The sequence below is a fragment of the Haliotis asinina genome, unplaced genomic scaffold (genome assembly GCF_037392515.1).
Source record: "Haliotis asinina isolate JCU_RB_2024 unplaced genomic scaffold, JCU_Hal_asi_v2 scaffold_17, whole genome shotgun sequence".
In the NCBI taxonomy this organism is placed as follows: Eukaryota; Metazoa; Mollusca; class Gastropoda; order Lepetellida; family Haliotidae; genus Haliotis; species Haliotis asinina.
In genome coordinates this window covers 1235985-1258796 of record NW_027133889.1, presented here as the reverse complement: position 1 = coordinate 1258796, position 22812 = coordinate 1235985, and positions in this window count along the sequence as shown.

The following is a 22812-nucleotide window of genomic DNA, read 5'->3' as shown; positions in this document are numbered from 1 at the left end:
GTGGTATGAAGACAGTTTTAATGTTCGTGGCATAGACATAACCATTCTTTCTCCAAAATGTGTTTATATCCATATGTACTGTAATCAAAAAATGTCTCTTTGGTGGTTCTGTACGTTTTTCATACTTTTTCCAAATTGATTTTAGGCATTTTACTTTTGTCATTTCACTGAGCATTTTAGAGAGCAAGCTCAAAATTCAAAATGGTTTTGAATCTTCTAAGATAAACCTACTCTAAACTCTATTTGTACCTAATGTAAAGTCTTGTGACGTAATTCCTTTGGATTTTGCACTGAGAAAGGTCACATTGTCAACATTTGTCATGATCGTAATTAATTCATAAAATTAATGCCTGCCACATGGACAACGTGAGTAAACTAACACCTTAAAAGCCTGCGGTCTACCATTACCTCAAATTAAGCTGATGCCCAGTGGGTGCCAGATTGTAATGAATCGACAGATCACGTTGATGCCACGTTCTCGTAATCGTCTCCCTACATCAACATGAACCTGGAGACAAGCAGTGAACATTGATATTTCCTCGCCGCTACAACGGAAATTAACATAGGTTCGAGATTGAATTTTCAATTTCTGTGATATTTTTCTTCAGAAAATCGATTACTCCCAGTAAACACGTTGACAAGGAGACGTCAGAACTGGAGAAAGAAAGTACAGAGTACAATCGAGTTTGGTGGCAGCCTGCAGGACCCTTGGCGATACAGTTGCTGCATGATGTCTTGGGTATGGACGAATTATCTGTATTGATTAAAGAGTCGCATCTACAATGAGATCTATATCTACGGCAGCTGGTCACAGGTTGTGATTGATGCCCACTGGGGAAGATTGGTGGAGGTCATGTAATAACCATTGCTTGGACTCTGTGAACATCTAATGGAAAGATAACTGCAACGTTATAAGCACAGGGTGCTAAGTTCATGTAACTGAGAAAGATGTTGTTTTCTGTCGTGCGTTATGAGTTATGTTCAACTGCTCAAATGTATCCCCTGGGTTCCATTGTTATACTTAGTACTAAAAGGTAATAGTATGGGAAGCCTGTTTGGCTATAAAACAACATTCACATTCAACATCCATGCATATATATGCATGGCCACATGTTTGACAGTACAAAACAAAGCTTGAGATAAACAAAAGAGAGCCAAATACAAAACCTTTCACTATACATGTACCTAAAGTACCGTCTGTCTCTCTATTCCTTAGCAACAGTGTCTAAATAGCCCCCCAAAATGACATGTCGTTTTGGAGTTAACTTACTGAGTGCATATAGACGAGTGAAACATGGCACCATTGCTCAGTTACAGGAAAACCATCGCGTTACAAATTTCGAAAGAATGAAAATGTCAGCATCTGGTGTGACTACCACGACCATCGATAGCAGCTTGACAGCGGTGACCCACAGACGAAAGGTAATGCCGAATGCTGTCTTGAGGAAAGTTTTGATACGGTTTCCGAGGTGTTGTTGTGTAAGTTTTGTAGTGTTTGAGGTGGTGCAAGCGTCCAGTATCCCAGAGATATTTCATGGGGAACAAGTCGTGTGATCGAGAATGCCAGAGTAACACGTCAAATACGTGTAATGTGAAGTCGATCGCCGTCATGCTCTAAATATCAACCTTTGACGTTGATAACGGGAACGACGTGACGATGGACACGTCTTCTGGCGAAACGTCTTCAGGCTTTCCATAGCCGATTGCAAACTGTAATTAATAGAGGTCTGTATGGACACGCTTAAGTACCTTGTCACCTGATCCTGTCATGCCAGTCTTTGTCATCTGCCGATGGTGACGTGTCGTTGAGATTCTCTCAGTTATTTCGTTCTCTTGTCGTCTATAGGGGCGTCGAGCAGAGCCGCTGATGTGACTCTATAAAGCCTCTAGTCATAGAATTCAGCTCACAATGCTGCATACATTTCAAGATGTGCATTTCATGTAGGGTGTGTTTTAGCGATACAGTTCAGACGTGAGTGTAACGTTACTTTTTGTTCAGCGAATCATTTTTCGAACGTTTTGTCGCCGGGAACTATTGAATTGGTTTCTGTCAAACATTGTCTTCATTTTTTTTCAGCATATTCACTTGCTCCATGAAGATCCGGGTTAGAATTTGAATTTGATAAAACCTTGATGGACTTAAATCTACATCGAATATTTTGGGACGTACGTACCCTCTCAGAAGGACAATAAGTTTATAATACTTCAACCCCCTTTGAGGGTACAGCCACGAAAGTCTCAGTTACTAATCTAAACTACCAATAATAAAATATATCTATTTACAATTCATTCAACAAATCCAATTCTTTTTAAAATGCAATAATTAAATGAGAACTGATATTAGTAAAATTGTCCTTCATATTACGTGAGTTAAAAAAAGGTATCCCTTGTGATGGAATATTCAGCACAATCAAGCAAGACATGCTTGACCGTGATTCTTTCATCACAAGGGATACAAAATGGAGGATCCTCACCTTTCAATGGTATTTATGTGTATATCGGGTGTGACCAATACGGCATCGTCTCATGATGACCTCTTCCAATCTGGACTGACAACCCAAGTAGGTATAACCTATACAGGGTTTTATTTCATGTAATTTAATGATGCCTACCTGGGTGTCCAACTTCTTTTGCATCAGATCACGGATGTAACTTCTAATGCTAGCTTTATAATCAGTGTATGGAATAAGAATTGGTGTCGCAGATATGTTGAGAGCTGCCTTGGCAGCAAGATCTGCCATTGTGTTACCAGAAATGCCCACGTGGCTGGGTAACCAACAAAAGACGATGTCGTATTAGCCAGTAGCAAGATCAATATATAATTGAATAATTTCTATTAAAAGTGGATGTTTACAAGAACATTTTTTTATAGCCTAAAGGCAAGAAAGAGCATCTGAATAGATTATATACGGTTTATGTTTAGGGTGTCTTAGAATATATGTAAGAGCCGTTAATATGGCGTTAGATTCAGCTGTAAAAATAGAGCTGTTGTCTGGTAATCTAGAAGATATTGTTCTGGATCCAATGACAGAGGCACAAGCCACTGCGCCACCGTCCTTGGACCCATCTGTAAACAATGATTTATAATTGATATATTTATGTTTTAACTGATTAAATTCTCGTTTATATTGTAATTCATTCCTTTCTGATTTTTTAAATGTAGTTAATGTTTGGTCAACTTGGTAGTGGATAGAATCAATTGAATCATTTAAAACCTTTGATAAACTATTTATCGTGATGCTAAACAGTGTGACAGACAAAATACTTGCTTTGAGGGACACCCTGATCCTGACTGTAATGATCAGACAGGGTTGAACCCACTCGGACTTGAAATTGCCTGTCTTTTAGAAACTGTGATACAAAAAGAGGCAAATGGCCTCTCAAACCAAAATCATGCAAATCTTTCAAAATGCCATGCTTCAAGGTAGTATCATAAGCTTTCCCAAGGTCAAAGAAATTGATACAGCATCTTGTTTATTGACTATAGCATTTTTAACGATGGATTCTAAACGTACCGGATGATCAGTGATACTACGATTTTTCCTGGAACTACATTAAATATTGGATATAAGGTTATTGGTTTCACGATACCAAGTTAATCCATTATTCGCCATATGTTCCATGGTTTTACAGACACAGCTAGTTAGAGATATTGGTCTGTAGTTTGACGGATCTGTATGATCCCTGCCAGACTTTGGCATTGTGATTACAGTGACATTACGCCATGAAGGAGGAAATTGCCCAGACGTCCATATTTTATCAAATATATCTAAAAGAGTCATCAGACATGGTTCAGGTAAGTGTTTCAGAAGCTGGTAATGGACATTATCATCACCAGTTGCAGTGTCATGAACTTGCTCGAGAGCAGTATGTAACAGAAACACTTCATTGTAATCTTCAACCTTATTTGATTCCAAATTAAGTTTTGTCTTTTCCTATTGTTTCGGATATCGTTGAAACTCTGGAACATAATTTGGCGATGATGAATTTTTGGCAAGAGTTTCGCCGATTTTATTTGCAATGTTAGACTTATCAGTAATTAAATTATCACCATTGGTGAGATGGTGTACGGCAGATTTGGAACCTTTGCCTTTCATTCTTCGAAACATGTTCCATACCCTGGACATTGGCATGCGTGAATTAAGTTTGGAGACATAATTTCTCCAAGATTGTCGTTTGGTTTGTTTAAAGGTACGACGCGCCTTTTCATTCGGTATTTTGAATTTATTTAAGTTATGGACAGTTGGATGAAGGCGGAAATAATGTTCTGCCTTTTTCCTCGTTTTTCTGGCCTGTCTATAATCTGCATTGAACCATGGTTTTCGTACATGTGGAGTCGTAAAGGACTTTGGTATACACTCATCAGCTATTTCATTTAAAATGTCAGCAAAAGTTTGAATGGGATCAGTTATATCACTGAAACATTCAGATCGCAGTTTTGATTCACACATAGTTTGATATAAAGACCAGTTAGCCTTCGAAACGTTTCATCTTGTAAACGATGGAGAATCAGATGGAGTAATGTCGGACAGGATTGTTGGGAAGTGGTCACTTCCACAAAGGTCATTATGATAAGACCAATCAAATTCATTGACGAGGTTAAAATCTGCAAGAGACAGATCTAGAGAAGAATAAGTGCCAGTTGCAGGGTGCAGATAGGTGTTTGAATCATCATTAAACATGCACAGATCATTATTTGAAATGAATTCTTCAAGTATGTTGTCTTTAGTATCAGTGTTAGTACAGTCCCATAGTGGGCTGTGACCGTTTAGGTCACTCATAATAACACATGGCTTCAGGGGTTGGTCATAGAGTGACTGAAGATCAGTCTGTTTTAGTTTGAAGAAGGCGGGATATACAAAGAGCATAGTGTAAATGCTACTCCCAGAGCCAGTCGCACAACAACAGCTTGGAGATTACTTCTATGTGTAACAGGGCTGTGAATAACATCCCGTCGTAAGGATAGTGGAACCTCCAGTGGCTCTATCACCTGGAGGGGAAAAATAATGATACGCTTCAAACTGACGTAAACTAAAACTGTATGTTTCAGATATCTCTCTTTCAGATAGAACGCTGATGGTGCTAAATCCTAGATTAACAACAGTATTTTGTTAAAATTTGTTCGTAGTCCTCTACAGTTCCACTGCACGATATGCTGAGATGGACCTATCTTTAGGTGGATTAATAGGGGATCTACCCCGTACCTTTTTCGAGGGCGACAAGCTATGTGCCCTAGAATGGACGTTTTCAGACACGTCCATGTCCTCAAGTGGTCCGTATCTGTTAAATAATCTGATCTTATCATCTGACCCCTTTGGGGCTCTACCACTTTGTGTTTTGAAAGAATCTGGTTTCGGTTTGGTTTTGCTTTTGACAATTGGTTGAACGTTTCTGTTAGACTGAGTCATTTGAGATACCTGAGAATATGTATCATGAGCAGAAGATATTCTGATTGGGTTTGGGGCGTGTCAGGAAATGGTTCCTCAGTTTGTGTAGATATTACAGGCGGTAACATCGTAGGAGACTCGGTTTTAAGCCAAGTCAAGTTCGTTTGACAGTTTGCAGATGAAGTGGTTACTGTAGCGGTTTTATCAGACGGTGTTTGTGCAATGGAAGCATACGTTTCCTTAATCTCAGAACCTAAGACAAGCTTTTTTGCATCAGAGAAACTAATGTTTTGAGTAAGTTTGAACTTGTTGATCTCCATATGCTGTTTCCATCGGATCAATCTTTGGAAAAAAGATGATGAGTACCCGAGCAGTTGGTATATTTCATAAAAATACTCTCGCAATCTTCTGTTGTATGTGTCAACGAGCACAAACAACGGATAATGTACAAATACTAACACCATGACAATTTCTGGCATTTAAAACGCCTCAGTGGATTTGGTATGTAGGTGTCAACGGTCATGTTACAATATCCTGCCTTTATTGATCTGGGAGCATTGGGAGAAGAAAATGACAACAGGTAAGTGTTCGTCTGAACGGTTTCATGTTTTTTGCGTGTTGTGAAACGCTTGACATAAATTACTCTTTGGTATTTCATTTCCAAAACAATATCAAGTTCGGACGTGTCAGCAAACAATCATTCTCGGTCTCTAACAACTCCTTTGCTGGTGTTTAGTGATCTGTGAGGAGCGACTGATACCGGAATGCCGACGAACGTTTCAGTAGACATCAAATTAGTTGTTTGTTGCCTTTTGCTACACTCAATGAGCAATGACCATGAACACAAAAGTCTAATGTTTTTCACATCACCGGCTATGCCCTGTATGCCTTTTTGCACTGCAAAAGGATTCAGCTTCAATCGTGTGTTATCTTTAGTCTCCATTACTGAAAAACGTGGCCAGTAGTCAATTGTGTTTGGCTGTCTATGGTCATCACGATCAGGATCAGTGTCGAGAGGACGTTTTGTTTTTTTAGGGGAGTTTCGTAAGCCGTGGTTAGTGTTTTAAGATTCATCATCCGAGCTCCCCACCCACCACGGAGTATCATGAAGACAATGCTAAACACAAGTGGGTCTCCAACGTGCAGCACCAAGGATACTCGGATAATATACTCCAGCAGAAAAACCAAAAGATTAATTCTTCCACCTGATTGGCCCATGAGCTACCGCCTTCTGGACAGAAGACTGTAGGCAAAGTTCATGTAAACAAAATTCAAGTCAAATAATATTCTATGAACAAAGCGAGCCAAATCTAAAATTTAAACAATTCCAAATCAAATTTTGTGCAATGACATAAAATCCATGCACAAAGCTTGGCATGACCAGCCGATCGGTTGAACCGGGCCCATTCAACCACCCGTCTAGGTGAAGTCAGGGCCAAAGTGGTGTATTGAGCAATAGGAACACTGATCCTGCTCATATGCCCTCAACCACCAGAATCCGTTCCTCCGCCGACACAGGGCCGCAACCCACGGCAAACGGGTTGGTGTTGGCGATCTTTTGGCGTTACCCAGCACCCACCACGAGGAGGTGGCTCACCACGGGTGCCACTTACACACAGCAGTATGACGTAATATCAACACCATGCCTTTAGATGGTGGTTGTACCTTGTACGAAACAAACTGCACCAAACACAAAACAAAACATCATTCATATAATGACTTACTTACAGTTATACATCAGTATATGACTTGCTGTCAATTGACATTTTGACGATACTTTGGTTACTAATGGCAGATATGTTTCATATTTACCAACGTTAATTTATAAATATTCCATTGCTAAGATAATTCAAAAGCTTGTATCTTCAGACCTTCGGGACATCAGCACTCTCAACATCGATAACACTAAAGGCCTATTTTGCCAAGACTTGTTTTGAATGTTTGGGATTTAGAGGGAAGCCATGTGATACCTCAGTGAGCAAGAATTACAGGACGGAAACAGAGCATATCAGGCAAAGATGTCAGGTAACCACATGGATAAGAAACGTGCCGACTGTAATGAATCTTGTTAAAAGTCGCTGTCTTTCGTCATAATCTCACCGACCTAAGTCAAGTCTGCTTGCACTGGATACGGAATAAGGTTAATCAGCGTGTTGATTCTGTTTTGGATGATCCTGAGCTGCTGTAATTGTCTGATCCGAATAGTAACAAGACGAGTGATGTAGCTCTATTAAGCCTAGACAACGGTAATGTAACGTATCTTAATGGCACATCTTCAAAGCAATGAGAGGATATATTTTATAACTTTATCAATTCAAATTCACAGTGCTGAAAACATTTACAGTCAACCAATGAGAGATGCGCCGCAGTCAACAACAGACAGCGTAGTAACAGTCAACCAAAAGACATGTTTTGCAATCAGGGCATGCTACAATCAACCAAAGAGACATTTACAGTGGACAAATGGGACGCTCTGTACATTAACAATTGGAAAGGTAACTCATTCACAGTAATACCGATTACAGTGAGCATATACAGACAGCTATCCACAAATGAGACAAAAGGAACAGTAAATAATTGAGCAGCCTTTTAAAATTAAAGTTGCAGGTGACAAATGTGACACACATTAATTCAAAAAATGAAACATAGGCAATATGCTACAAAAAAAGAGACACATATGTTTCGGTCAAAACCTGAGGCACTGGCACAGAAAACAATTAAGGTATACGTGTCTGCCTATTACATATTACGCAAGTCATGATGCACGTGCAAAAGGTAACAAATGTGGGGCATATAACACACTTGCCCCCCTCGAGACATGAAAATGCAGTTTCAATTATCATTCATTCTTGTTAGAAAACGCATATATATTGTCTTAAACCACGTTATGGGACCCCCACAACTGACGTCATCCAAACGATGGCAAGTTAAAGATGTGGCTAATACCGGATTGGCCATGGGACAAATAGCAAGGTAATTAGGCCACCAACCTTAACAATCAGTCGATTTGTGAGGAAATGTTACCATACAAACGATGTAATGGACCTGGATCGTTCAGACAGACCACGCAAAGCATCAGCTTGACAAGATTCGGTCCTGCTTAGATTCGATTAGCGATTTCCTTTTGCATCAAGTCCAATTTTAAAGCGACAATGGCTTCCACATCAGAACATCAGGGTATAAGTCAGGGGTTCAAACATCCCGTCGCCCGACGCTCAGGACAAGTCAGTTTTCATTTTGGGCACTCAGATAATGAGTTAAAGTTTCCTGAAACTCTGAAACCTAATTTACATTTGTTATCTTCCAAATGAATAGAGAACTGCGCAAAGGAATAGCCAGTCAGTGAAGTAGCACACCAAAGAACGAATTAATTCTTTATTTGAGTCTTTTCATCGATTCAGTATTGAATTACTAGTTTTACATCTGTCTGTGATAGTCTAGTTGTTTTACTGTCCTTCGTTGACAGATCTTTTACCATTCTCTATTAAGTTTATTATTAATGGTTCTCGTCACGATATGGCTGCAATATTGCCGATGTGACGTTATGTATTAACTCACTCACTCACTCACCTTCATCAGTTCCTCTGTTGGTTGCTACAATATTGCCTACATCCATTTTCTTATTTCTGTATATGAACATTGAATCCTACACCCAGGCTTACATCAATTCCTACATTGAATCCCTCAACAGTACCTATAGATTCACACATCAATTCCTACATTGAATCCCTCAACAGTACCTATAGATTTACACATCCATTCCTACATTGAATCCCTCAACAGTACCTATAGATTCACACATCAATTCCTACATAGAATCCCTCAACAGTACCTATAGATTCACACATCCATTCCTACATTCATTGTCACACCGAGTAATATAGCGGTAATACAGGTATTCCTTTAGTGTTTTCTACATTAATTCCTACAGTTATTCCCGCAAAGATGAAAATAGGGCATCGTTATTTTGAACAATACCATGCGTAGTTCCTTCAGTGACTTGTGAGAGTCCTTGGGAACAAACCTCGACATCAACTGTGCCAGCAACATGCTATGCTTAGAAATAGCTGAAATATATGCCACAAGTCTCATGGCATTCGTCTTTATTCCATTTACCATACCCGCCATATTATACACAGTGCCGCAAGTTAAACACGTAACCATTTGTTATATTGCCTGAATATTACTTTTAGGCATATAAAACTTTAACAATACTCACTCGTTCTTTTTATTTTCATATCAAATATATTTCCACAGTGACCGACCCGTGAAGGTCCCGGGGTAGAATAGGCCTTCAGCAACCCATGCTTTCCATAAAAGGCGACTATGCCTGTCGTAAGAGGCGACTAACGGGATCGGGTGATAAGACTCGCTGACTTGGTTGACACATGTCATCGGTTCCCAATTGCGCAGATCGATGCTCATGTTGTTGATCACTGGATTGTCTGGTCCAGACTCGATTATTTACAGACCGTCGCCATATAGCTGGAATATTGCTAAGTGCGACGTAAAACTAAACTCACTCGCTCACTCCACAGTGAACGTTGCTGCAAGTTGACGTCAGCGACAATGACTTAAGTAACACGTGAAGTCTAAAACCGTTCTAACATGTTTCACACAAAATTAACAACAAAACAAACACCAACAATATATATGCTACATAAAAGACTAGGGAATTACATGTAAACGCTAATCACATAACTGTGCTCAACTAACTAAGCATGACCCTGCACCTAGTGTGAGGTGTGTGGTAGTAATTTGCTCCTTGGACAACGGTTCCACTGAAGCGTGAAGTATCCAAATCAAACCTCATTGGCATCGGGTTCAAGCACGTTTATCATCATGACCCCAACTGCTCCAGGACGTAAGTAGACGGGTTACACACTCAAACGTTCTGTCACGATCAATCCTCTCTTGTAGATTGCTCCCTGGGCACACTGCCAAGTGCAATACACTCTTTGCCCACGTAAAACCATGTTTATTGTTTTTTGTCGCCTGCATATTACATCCGTGTAAGCAGATAAGTGCATATCACTCGCATTATATGTGCACTTAAGGTTAAGCTCGTTTGAGATAGATCATTCCGACGCCGAGGGAAGGGATTAGTCAGTTTCGCAGTTCTTCAATGAGTTTGCAGTGATGATATACTCCTATCTATAGCGAGTTTAGTTCCCTGTGAGGGCAGTCAGGTGTGGAGACTTGTCATCCTTATTGGTGCTAGAAATCTATGATCGGTTCTAATCAGCGGAAAACCTCCCATTGTTATGGTGTTCCAGAAAAGATGATTGTATATTCTTGGTAGAAATCAAAACTGTTATCTCTTTCAGAATCTAGGTATATTATGAGTGTAATATGAACTCAGTTTGAATGGCATGGACAACCATCCTTTCTTCAAAATGTGTTTGTATCCATATGCACTCCAATGAAAAATTGGATTTGGTTTTGTACCTTGTTCACATATATTTCCAACATTTGGACGTTTCTGGTATTTATTTCAGTAAGCAGTATTATTTTGGCAAGCAAGCTCAAGTTTCAGAATCTACTGAATCTTCTTAATATCCTCTTAATAATCTCTTAATATAATTATAATATCTTCTTAATATCCTCTTATCTTTCTTAATACCCTAAGAATAACCTCCGTTGACCTCTATTTGTATCTCGATTCAAAGTCTGATCGCACTAAACTTGTGACGTAATTCTTTTGGATTTCTTTTGGAGAAGGGTCACACTGTTAACATATGTCGTGATCGTAGTTAATTGATAAACCCATGACACATGAACAACGTGAGTAAACTAACACCTTAAAAGCCCGTGCTCAACTATTACCGCCAATGAGTCTGATACCCATCAGTGCTGGATTCGACAGATCACGTTGATGCCACGTTCTCGTAATCGTCTCCCTACATCAAAATGAACCTGGGGACAAGCAATGAACTTTGATATTTCTTTGCCGCTACAACTGAAATTAACGTAGGGTCAAGATTGAATTTTCCCTTCTGTGACGTTTTACTTCGAAAAATCGATTACTGCCAGTAAAAATGTTGCAAAGTAGACAAAAGTCAGAACAGAAGAATTAAGGTACAGAGTACAATCGAGTTTGGTGGCAGAATGCACGACCCTTGGCGATACAGCTGCTGCATGATGTCTTGGGTATGGACGAATTATCTGTATTGATTAAAGAGTCGCATCTAGTGTACAATGAAATCTATATCCACGGCTGCTGGTTACATGGTGTGATTGATGCCCACTGGGGAAGATCAGGTTAAAGTCTTGTTATTATCATTGCTTGAATTTGTTGAAGGTCTAATGGAGAGACAACTGACACTTTTGCGGACTGAAGCACTAAAAGCGCAAGATGCTAAGTACATGAAATTGTGAACGATGTTGTTTCAAGGCATGTTATATGAGTTGTGTTCAACTGCAAAATGGGTGCCCTGGGTTACATTCTTATACGTATTACTGATACGTGATATTATGGGAAGCCGTTTGGATTTGGACTATCTTTAACATTCAGTCAGTGACCATGTGTGCGTGGCCGATAGCACCGAAAAGATTAATTCGGGTGAAGTCGGTCGAGTATCACTACTTTGTAGGGTAATTCTTTATTAGCAGACAAAATCATGTCATGACCAAAGTATTGTTGCACAAGACCTTATTACTTTAAACTGATCTGTCTAAGAAATTATGCAATTGTTGATAAATTAAGTAAATGCATTATATGAATTTATGTAACCTATAAATTTATGTAACCTATCAAACTTTCAATGATATTGCCTCGTATGACAATCAGTATGAAATTATCCATGCATCACTGAATATCTGCATTATGTACCACTGCGAGTGACCACTCCGAGTGATTGTAGCGACTAAATGAAATGACCTGTATAAAACAAAAATTAAAACAATCAAAAGAGAATTCAAACGCAAAACCCACCACTATACCAAAAGTAGCGTCTATCTCTTCTGTATGTCTTGACACAAAATAGCAACAGTGTCTTATATTTTCAGTGTATTCAATCATTTGAATTTTGTTCGGATTTTAAGTAACTCATGACTGAGAATCGACCAACATGATCAGACGTTCTCAACACTTAACTTGGTTCGTGAGTCTCCACCTAGTACGGATTGAAGATAATTATGTCGAGCACTGCATTGTGTACTAGCCATTACACAGACCACTAAAATTACTCAAACTTCTATGTGTTGTTGGTAAGTGCAACCAGATATGGTCAGTTTGTTTGTTTGCTGGAAATCCAATGTCTGACAAGGTGTGCATCGATCGCTAAAATCATCACTAATTTGCATGTTTATACCGTCACTATTCTCGTACGATCACTACATATTGTACTGTGTTCATATGGGATATTTTCTCTGTGTACACTTTACCTTGCATCAAATGATATAATCCTAGATAATTGTATAATACAACGGGACATTTATAGTGCTTCTGTGTTGTGTGTCGGTTTTATGAGGGCAGATTGCACTGCTTTTAGGTTGGAAATCTACCCACAGCAGTATGACAAAATTTCAACACCATGCCTCTAGATGGTAGTTGTACCTTGTACGAAACACACTGCACCAAACATAAAACAAAACATTATTCATGTAATGACTTACAGCTGTACATCAGTGTATGACTTATTGTCAACTGACTTTTGACGAAAGTATTTTTATTAATGTCAGACGGGTATGTTTCATATTTACGAGGGTTACAATGTATGAATATTCCATTGCTTAAATAATTCAAAAGCTCGTCTCAATAAAGTATTTCAGATCTTTGGGAGATCAGTACTCTCAACATCTATCACCTTGATTTCTTATGAGAAAAGACTTCATTTTTGTTTTGTTTTTTTATTGTTTGTGATCTATAGGGATGCCAAGTGATACGTCAATGAACTATAATTTCAGGACGCTGACAGAGCATATCAAGATGTAATGAATCTTGTTAAACGTCGAATTCCTTCGTCATAACTCACCGACCTAAGTCAAGTCTGCTTGCACCGGATAGAGAATGAGGTTAATGAGCGGGTAGATTCTGTTTGGTATCATGTTGACTATCGAACGGCTGTAATTGTCTCGGTCTGAATAGTAACAACTCAGGGAAGTTAGCTCTATGTAGCTTAGGTGATAGTGATGTAGCGTATCTTTATAGTGTATCTTTATCGCACGTCAGAGTCATCTTAGGATATAACTGTATCAGTCATTGTAAATTGTACCACATAGACAGGTTGCCTTCTGACCTGAAGTCAGTGAAGATTTTTGGCTTTTTTAATATTTTTTAATATCTGTTTTCGTCATGACAAAACTTATGTATAATGCAGCCTCCAGCAATGTTCAGTTGAATCTCGAGGAGGTTATTCCAGAAAATCCTGTGATTTGTGAGAACCATACTACTGAGTCATCTAGATCTCCCGTCGGACCTTTTCTGCTCTTACCCTACCTGATACCCATCACAAGCACGACTTTCTGGGAATCTATTGGTCCTTAGCTCATCAAAACGGACAATCATGTTTATCATGATTTGTTCCTGGTGACCTCACTGTGCCAGTGCGTGTTGTGTATGCTGCAGGTGGTCACAGAGGCAATATATACAACACAGGCAATACGCACCAGAAAACGTCAATAACTGGGGCGTATACAATTGAAAATGGGACACGGGTGACCATCAACAAATCGGAAAGTCATTTACAGTCAATAAATGAGACATATTTTTTACCAAAACAAATTCTGAAAACACTTACAACCATCCAATGAGACGTGCTGTGCGGTCAACAATTGTGAAGACACTTACTGTAAATCAATGAGACATGCTTAGACAACAACAGAGAACATGCATGTATAAACGGTTAACCGGCGAGACATGTTTCTCTGATAACTGGGAGCACATTAATAGTCAACCAATGAGACATGGTTTGCAATCAGCTCATGTTACAATCCGCAGACATTTACACTCGTCAAATATGACGTACACTACGGTGACCCATGAAAACACATTGACAGCATTACTGATTACAGTCTGCAAACTACTGTCTGCAAATGTGACACAGGGAACAGTGAATGAATGAGGCGTACAGCTGTAGGACATGGCAGGGAACAAATGTGACACACATTCATGCAACAAAGTACAAAGGTGAGCACTGTCAACAGACAACAATTGAAACATACGTTTCAGCCAACACCTGAAATACTGGCAACATGCATCACATGTGACACAGGTTTCAGTCAACATCTGAAATCCTGGCAACAGACAAAAATTGAGACATACGTTTCGGTCAACACCTGAGACACTCGCAACATGCGTCACCTGTGACATAGGTTTCAGTCAACATCTGAAATCCTGGCAACAGACAACAATTGAGACATACGTGTCAGTCAACATCTGAAACACTGGCAATAGACAGCAACTGAAACATATGTTTCAGCAACACCTGAGACATTGCCACCTGTTACACGGTTTCAGGCAACATCTGAAATCCTGGCAATGGACAGTAACTGAGACGTACGTTTCAGAAGTTGTCTAATCATAAATGTCATCCTCACCTGAAACATTAGCAACAGGTGTCAAACGTGACACACGTTTAAGTCCACACCTGACACACTGGCAATATGAGACAACTGGGACATAAGTAACAATCGACAACTGAGGGGGCACTCAGTTAATAAAACACGGGTCAACAGACAGGACATTAGTAAGCGTCACCGATGAGACACTGATGACATTTGATATTTGCGGAGCTAAAACATGTACAAGAGCCAACTTAAAAGCACGAAGAAGTACACTCTTCTGATAGCAGCGAACAGTTCGCATATTCAGTGCTTGTGTGTAATTTACGGAGACTCCCCCACAGTACAAAAGTAAACCAGTACATTTTCGAAAAACAGCTCCCAAAAGATAATGGGCAATAAGTAAACGGCAATAAGGGTGTGCTGTTCATTGTAGTGGGTGTTTATCATTCCCTACAACCGACAGATAAAAAGATCTCATACTGAACCATATTCATTTATACAGACGCACCGCCATATAGCTAGGATGTTGCTGAGAGCGGCATAAAACTAAACTCACTCACTCACTCACTGATTACACCTAAACAGAACACATTGCTTTTAACAATGGTTTGAAGTCTAACGGTATCAAGTGCTCTTCTCATGCTGAATATTCTACATCGTGATGTAATTTACAAAAGCTCCTTCAGATGGGTTCCATGGTGTGCCACGCACATCCGCTGTTGTGTACAAAAATGCTTCCATTAACGTTTACATGAATAGACTTCACCATTACCTCTATCTTGCTTACGCCTACAGAAGTAATATAGGGAAATGTGATTCCAACATTGCCGGCACTGAAAATTCAACAAGATGCATATCTGCTTCCTGGCGTCTCTTTTAGTTGCAGCTCTTGGGGCATCATTTGCAAGGTCGGGTCTTGGCATTTCAAAATGTCACGGAGTTTAAACCTCTCTGGGGTGGAATCATAAAGAAAGATGATAAAGGACTACATTGCCTCCTCGGCGTTCTGCCACTCGCAATCTCCCCATCAATTTCCACCGCTGATCAATGCGTCTCGACTAACGCTACGTTCTGGAGCTACACTGGCATATGACGGAATGTGAGCACTGAGATGTGATTGCCTCTCGAAAGAGAATTTTATTCATGCTTTATGAATTCATGTTCTGGTTGTTCCACAGCAGAGATTTGTATAGAATTCTCGAAGGAACAATGCAATTTCTAAGATTCCTGTATGTCTATTTAGAAATTTTTGATCGGCTAACAGAAAGAAGTTGATGCGATGGGAGGCGTCACACTTGATTTAGTGTTTCATTTTGTCAGTCATATGCATAAATATGACTGAGCCTTGCCTCAAAAGCCATACAGGTCAAATGCATGTACTCTTCATTGACTATCAAAATTAATACCATTATTGATGACTATCCTGGAAAACTGGTCGCCCTGACCGCCAGCGTCTGGTACGCCTTATGGACACTGAATACCGGGTGAAGCCACATCGAAATCTGGTTTATTCTTGATCACATACATAGATATAGCCTTTGGGGGCACATACATCTGTTTTGAGTCATCTCACAACACAATAACTCCTGCGTTGATACAGTTGGGCGGAGACATTTTTTAACACAGCTTGGAAAACAGCAAATATTTTCCCTATGATTTATAGTCGATCACATAAACGGATACCAACGCTTCCGGGTTGATATATACAAAGCTTGAAACGTTCAATTTGGTCAGTTCAGGTAATCTTAACCAACGTTAATTTGCTCATATATAGTTAACGCGATCATTACTGAAACGAACAATTACGACAAACATTGTAATGAATTGTCTCATGCCACATTCGAGAGTATTCCAGGACGAACGTGGGGACCTACCCAAAAACTTAACTTTCGTGAATTTCACAAATGTGGAAATAGAACTCGTGCCTTTTGTCGAGAGGAGCGACCGCTTTATCCAAGGCGCCAGGCTAGTGATCCAGGGAAGTTGAGGTTTCGGGATCGAGCCCGGGTGTAAAAACCTTGGAGTCAACTTTGTGTCTTTCAGTGTTGTCACAACCCCTAGTGTACAGTACACAACCCTGTGCACTTAAAAGAACCCACGAATCCGTTGGTATATGACCAGATGGTGGCTACCTGAACACGTGCATACACCAAGCTGCGGGTACAGCAACGTGCAGTAAACTGGGACAAAGTGCTGTGACTATCTGTCCCAGTCCACCCAGCTGTCAGTTGGGTACCATGTTAGGATGAGAGAGCCACAATAAACTCGGTGCGCCTAGTGCCAGCAGGAGTTGTATACTCCCCAGGGAGTTGAGATTGACATACGATGTGCCGTTGAGATTGACATCCAGTGATAGAGGGAAAAAATACCAACGCCCTGAGCATGCACTAGTACGTGGATACGTGCTCTATATAAATATCCTATCTATCTATCTATCTATCTATCTATCTATCTATCTATCTATCTATCTATCGATCGATCGATCGATCGATCGATCTATCGATCCATCGATCTATCGATCTATCTATCTATCTATAAAGCTACCCTACCGCTGGACAGATTACAGTCACTGTCCAGTCACAGTCAATACCCATTCCGACAATCGACGACAGTCCTCCTCTTCTCCATCTATGCTTAACCTACGCCCCGCAGTGTTTAACCTACACCCCGCAATGCTTAACCAACGCCCCGTAATGCTTAACCTACGCCCCGGAATGCTTAACCTCCTTTTCAAGAATTTCATATCCAGTGTCCTTTCATCGGTCGTTAGAAATGCCATTACTTTAGAGATGACCGGGCTTAATGTCAGGAGTGATGGCATCATACGCAAAATACGTAAATTATCGTGTCTATCTTGCGACTGATCAACTTTCAGGGCTGAGTACTTTACCTAGATCCCACGTTACAGCTAGAACTGAAAGGTCAGATGACTCAGGCTATTTACATATATCGCTAACTATAGATGTATATATGTACTGCGTATCAGGAATGATACCGTGAGTGTACATTACTTCGGATCAGAAACGTAACTCCGGAACTGCTGTAGATATTCTCGGCCTCAAGCAAGAGTTTCTTTTCTTCTTTTATTACTACTCATCATTTATAATTCATTTATTCATCGTACTTTGGACCATAAACGTCAACAAATGGGCTATAGATAGTCTACGTCAGCGAGAGGTGGCTTTCATCGATACAAGCGGGATTTTCTGCTTTAGCGAGAATGTAGAGTGGATTTGACGTCACATTATTCTTTTTTGAAAACGTGTACAGTCTTGAGCTGCACGTCGTTGAGCCAGAAGCTTTGAAAAGCTATCGTGACGAACAAACAAGAAACAAAAGCTGTGTTAAATTATTTGCTGCTTCGCAAGAAAATTTATTACAGTGATAGGCAAATGTTCCGAACTTTGATCACGATTGACAATACTCAACAAGAACAGCACATCAACAAATGAGCCACAACACAGAAGGGGTTCACAAAGAGGTAGCGAGTGGGTCAACCATGTGCACTGATCCAGACCTAGCGTGATGGCCTCGCGGTAGCCACTACAAGTCAATAAGAGACCTGCGGAAGATCGGGACGATATTCGAAGGTGGAGTTGTATTTGTCCATGGGCAACAAATGAGAGGATACTGCGGGACCAGGCATATTGACATTCATTTATTACCCGGATATTCGCAGTTATTAATTACGATACAATTGATGGAAATGTAGTTTTGGATTCGGAAGGGATGATTCACGTCCATGATACACGCCAAATTCGTTTCCTTCCACGGTAGGTTTACAAGTTGTGACAACATGACTTCTTTTAAGATATGGACCTCAATTAGAGAGACAAGATATGGAGACATAGTTAACATGGAAACTCAGACACTGTATGCAGAATTGGATGAACATGGACAACAGACTCCGATATAGTAGAAATCATCAGCCTCAACACAGAGACTCGATGGATCCACTAAGAGAGACTCGGGTCAACATACAGACCTCATTAAGACACGACATCCATCCACGACATGACAATGCGGACACCCCTCCATGACATGTATATGTATGTGCATCTCGTGACCAAGTGGATCGCGATGTTTCTGAGTGGTTGCAATGCTGTACTGATTCTTGATTCTTGCTGTGCTTGTGCCAAAGGTGCAGAATAAATCATTTCAATAAGTTTTTTTAAAAAGTTCATTTATTGAAACGATCTATTTCTTTCAACATAATTATGTCCAAAGTACACCAAAATTCTCTCCCTTCGTCTATGCAATGTACGATAAGAGGAGATACACCGAATGCCTGCTGAATATAAAGGATAGACAAAGGATAAATGAAGTTTTAAAGAAACGTATTGAAATAATTTAGTCTATGACACATATACTGTGTCGTGACGGGGTGTCCAAGTTGTGCCGAGTCAGCAAATCTAAACTAGCAAGATGATAACCGTTACAACAACATTGTCCACGGGTTAAAATGGAGACTCCAGCGCCCTGATACACGCTGTCGCACTGATAACAACGTTGTACTCACATTATCACAGTGATAACAACTGTATCATGACAACCTCACGATTCACCTATAAAGGATAGAGAACATGTCTTAATTTTTCTGAGTGAGTGAGTGGGTTTAGTTTTACGCCGCTTTTTAGCAATATTCGAGCAAAATCACGTCGGGGGACACCAGAAAATGGGCTTCACACATTGTACCCATGTGGGGAATCGAACCCGGGTCTTCGGCGTGACGAGCGAACGCTTTAACCACTAGGCTACGTATGCCCCACCGCCCTAATTTTTCTGTGTGGCGGGAAAGAAAGCAAAATATTCGGTAACTTCCTCCTGCTCACAAAACGATTAAATGTAAGGAAAAGCACAAATAACTGAAAAAAGTATAGAGTCACGACATACAGATATTACATTCCTTTATTTAAGTCCCAGAATGGTAATATCGCCAACAAGTGATACATTACATGCTACAAGTAGCAGAACGTTTGACGATTCAGCATAAACATAAAGGTTAAGAAATACAAACTATTCAGACGATCATTGGAATATACACTATCGTAGCGTTTTTTTATGATTTCATGGATGAATTTATTGCTCTGATTCTTTAATTACTGACCCGTGAAGGTCCTGGGTAGAATACGCCCTCAGCATCCCATGCTTGCCATAAAAGGCGACTATGCTTGTCGTAAGAGGCGGCTAACGGGATCGAGTGGGCAGGCTCACTGACTTGGTTGACACATGTCAGCGGTTCCCAATTGACACTCATGCTGTTGAGCACTGGACTGTCTGGTGCAGACTCGATTATTTACAGACTGCCACCATATAGCTGAAAGATCGATGAGTACGGCGTAAAACTAAACTCGCTCGCTTGCCCCGGTATTAGCAAAACGCCTAATTACTAATGGTGATATGTTCAGACGTGCATTACCAGAAGTACTCATTTGGCTTCTGAAATAATGGTAGTTATGAGCCGTCGTATTAATGTAATTTTAAGCAGAATAGAAGGGTTTGTTTATGCAAGTTCAAGTAATGAAATCAAGGTCGGTATCCGTACTGTTCTTATTGAGCGCTGGAGATCTGCTGCACTTAAATGGTTGTCCAGAATGATATTCTCTGAGGCACAGTATGCTGAACAACCTCTCGGTAACGTCTGCCTTAGTCTTTGTATAACTATATATACTATCAAAAAAAAAGAAACGCATCGACAAGGAATGTGTTGCGAAAATTATTGTAGTTTCAAACATGTATCACTCGTCCACAAATAGACTTTAGAGCATGAAATGTTACCCCAATTTAGAAGAAAGTAATGTCTATTGAACCAAATGGATCCGTTTAGAAAAAGGAGAAGTTGAGTGCGATGGTGGCGACGTAGCATGACCCCGACGTCGGTTTTCCTGACTCTCAGACCAATCTCTTTCAACCTGTTCCCTACAATTTGAGCGGATATCATCTGAAATCCAGGCACCTGGCCGCTGTGCTCTCCCTCATGGCAGTACGATCACGCAACTGTAGTACCCGGATGGACCAATATTGTGCTGCAGAGGTAGCTCGAGGTCTGCCTGTACGGGGGCGGTCATTTCTTATACCTGTTTGGCTGCAACGAGCAAGACATGATATCTTGCTCATACCAACAGTTAGACGCCTGGCAACAGAAGATTGGCAATCTCCAGCATGCGTGTTTTCAATGTTGATGTTCCGTGTCTCAGAGTCCTGACGTGACGTAACAATTTGACCTTGAAACTCCTTCAAAACGAATCCCAGTTTCTGAAAGTACTCTGGATTTTTATTGCCGGACAGTGAATGCTCTTTCAACTGGAAGGCCTTTTCTGTTGCGTTGTAGTGATGGCTTCCTAATCCCTGTAAGAAATCTCACCAAATCAAAATTTCCAGCTAAAATCGATTTTAACTTGTGCAATTGTGTTTTGAGGAATTGTTCAATGAACAGTTTTCTTTGTTACATATTTTGACGATTTTTTTGTACACAACAGGTAATTAATAGAGGTTTTATAAATACAAATCGCCTATGCGTTTCTTTTTGAGATAGTATACTATGAATATGCAATTGCTGTCGTGGCTGTGAGTGTCTAATGGTTGCAAGAGTCAGGTGAAACCTGTATTCCCGATTTGTGATCGAACGCTGCCTACCATTTCACTTGCTAGTTGATCTTCATTACACGCACTGCTGATCATACTTTCATTACACCGTATGCATGCTTTATAACAGGTCGCTCATGTTTAATTGGCTACAGACAGGCATTCCTGTCGACAAAGGAAGGGATGTCCAGGCATCCAGATTGCCCGAACCTATCCGGCAAAGAGAAAGCAGAACACTTATACACACCCGAATAAAATTTCTTACGCCTGTATAATTCGCACACATCTATCCAATCCTCCTATTGTTGAAACGGACCGTTGTAAGAATGATTCTTCAGCAGTCCATGCTTGACGCAAAGGTTATAGATGGGACCAAGTAGTCTGTGTTCCGTTGTTCAAAACAACCTTAGCTAAGATCAACCATAAACGCTAATTAAGTTTAGAGTATAAGAAAAAGATACGCTCATTGCATAAAACAACCTTAGGACAACCTTAACACGGACTCCAACTTTAACCGTAACATTCACTAAGGTTGAAATCTTCAGGAGTAATGACAGCATCCCTAGTTACCACGCGTATTCAACGTGTCCAGCTGACTCGTTCTGTCTCTGTACACCCTACACGTCCTCAAACGTCTCTCCATCACGTTGCATAAAATAAGAGCAGCCTCATTATTTCCTTCCCAACCTTAGAGACGCTAAGGTTGGGCCGGACCAACCTTAGTTATCAACCTTAACTTAAGGTTATCCTTATTTATGGTTGTTTCGTGCCAGGGTAGCCTAACCTTAGTAAAGGTCCAAGTAATCTGAAACATAGGGTTGCCCTTAAGAGATAAGGTTGTTTTGAACAACGGAGCACTGGTCTGCAGTACATCTGCATATTCGGAGGACTGGTGGTCAGTAGGTGAGTACCTGGGTGAATGGTGTCATCAGACACCAGGAAGCAAACTGGTCTTGTTGTTTAACGCTGCACTGAACAATACTCAAGGTGTTGACCAGCTGATCCTCTTAGTCGCCTGGTGCGACGTCGGTGAAGACCAGCTGTAACCCGGATATTCACAGGTCTGAAGAACAACTAATATTTTATATTACTTGCTTTATCAAGAATCACTCAACAATACCCAAGTGTTTGAGACAAGGTATTCACATTAATATAACTGCTACTAATTCATAAAGCATTCTTAAGAGGTTGATGAAATTAGAAGACATCTTCACGACTGCAACTTTTTCAGCAAGCGACTCTATATTTTATTCCCAGACGTAACCTTTATTACAATAACGCACAGACTGTTCGACAGTCCGTAATTGTCATCTCGTCTTTTATCTTAAAAGAC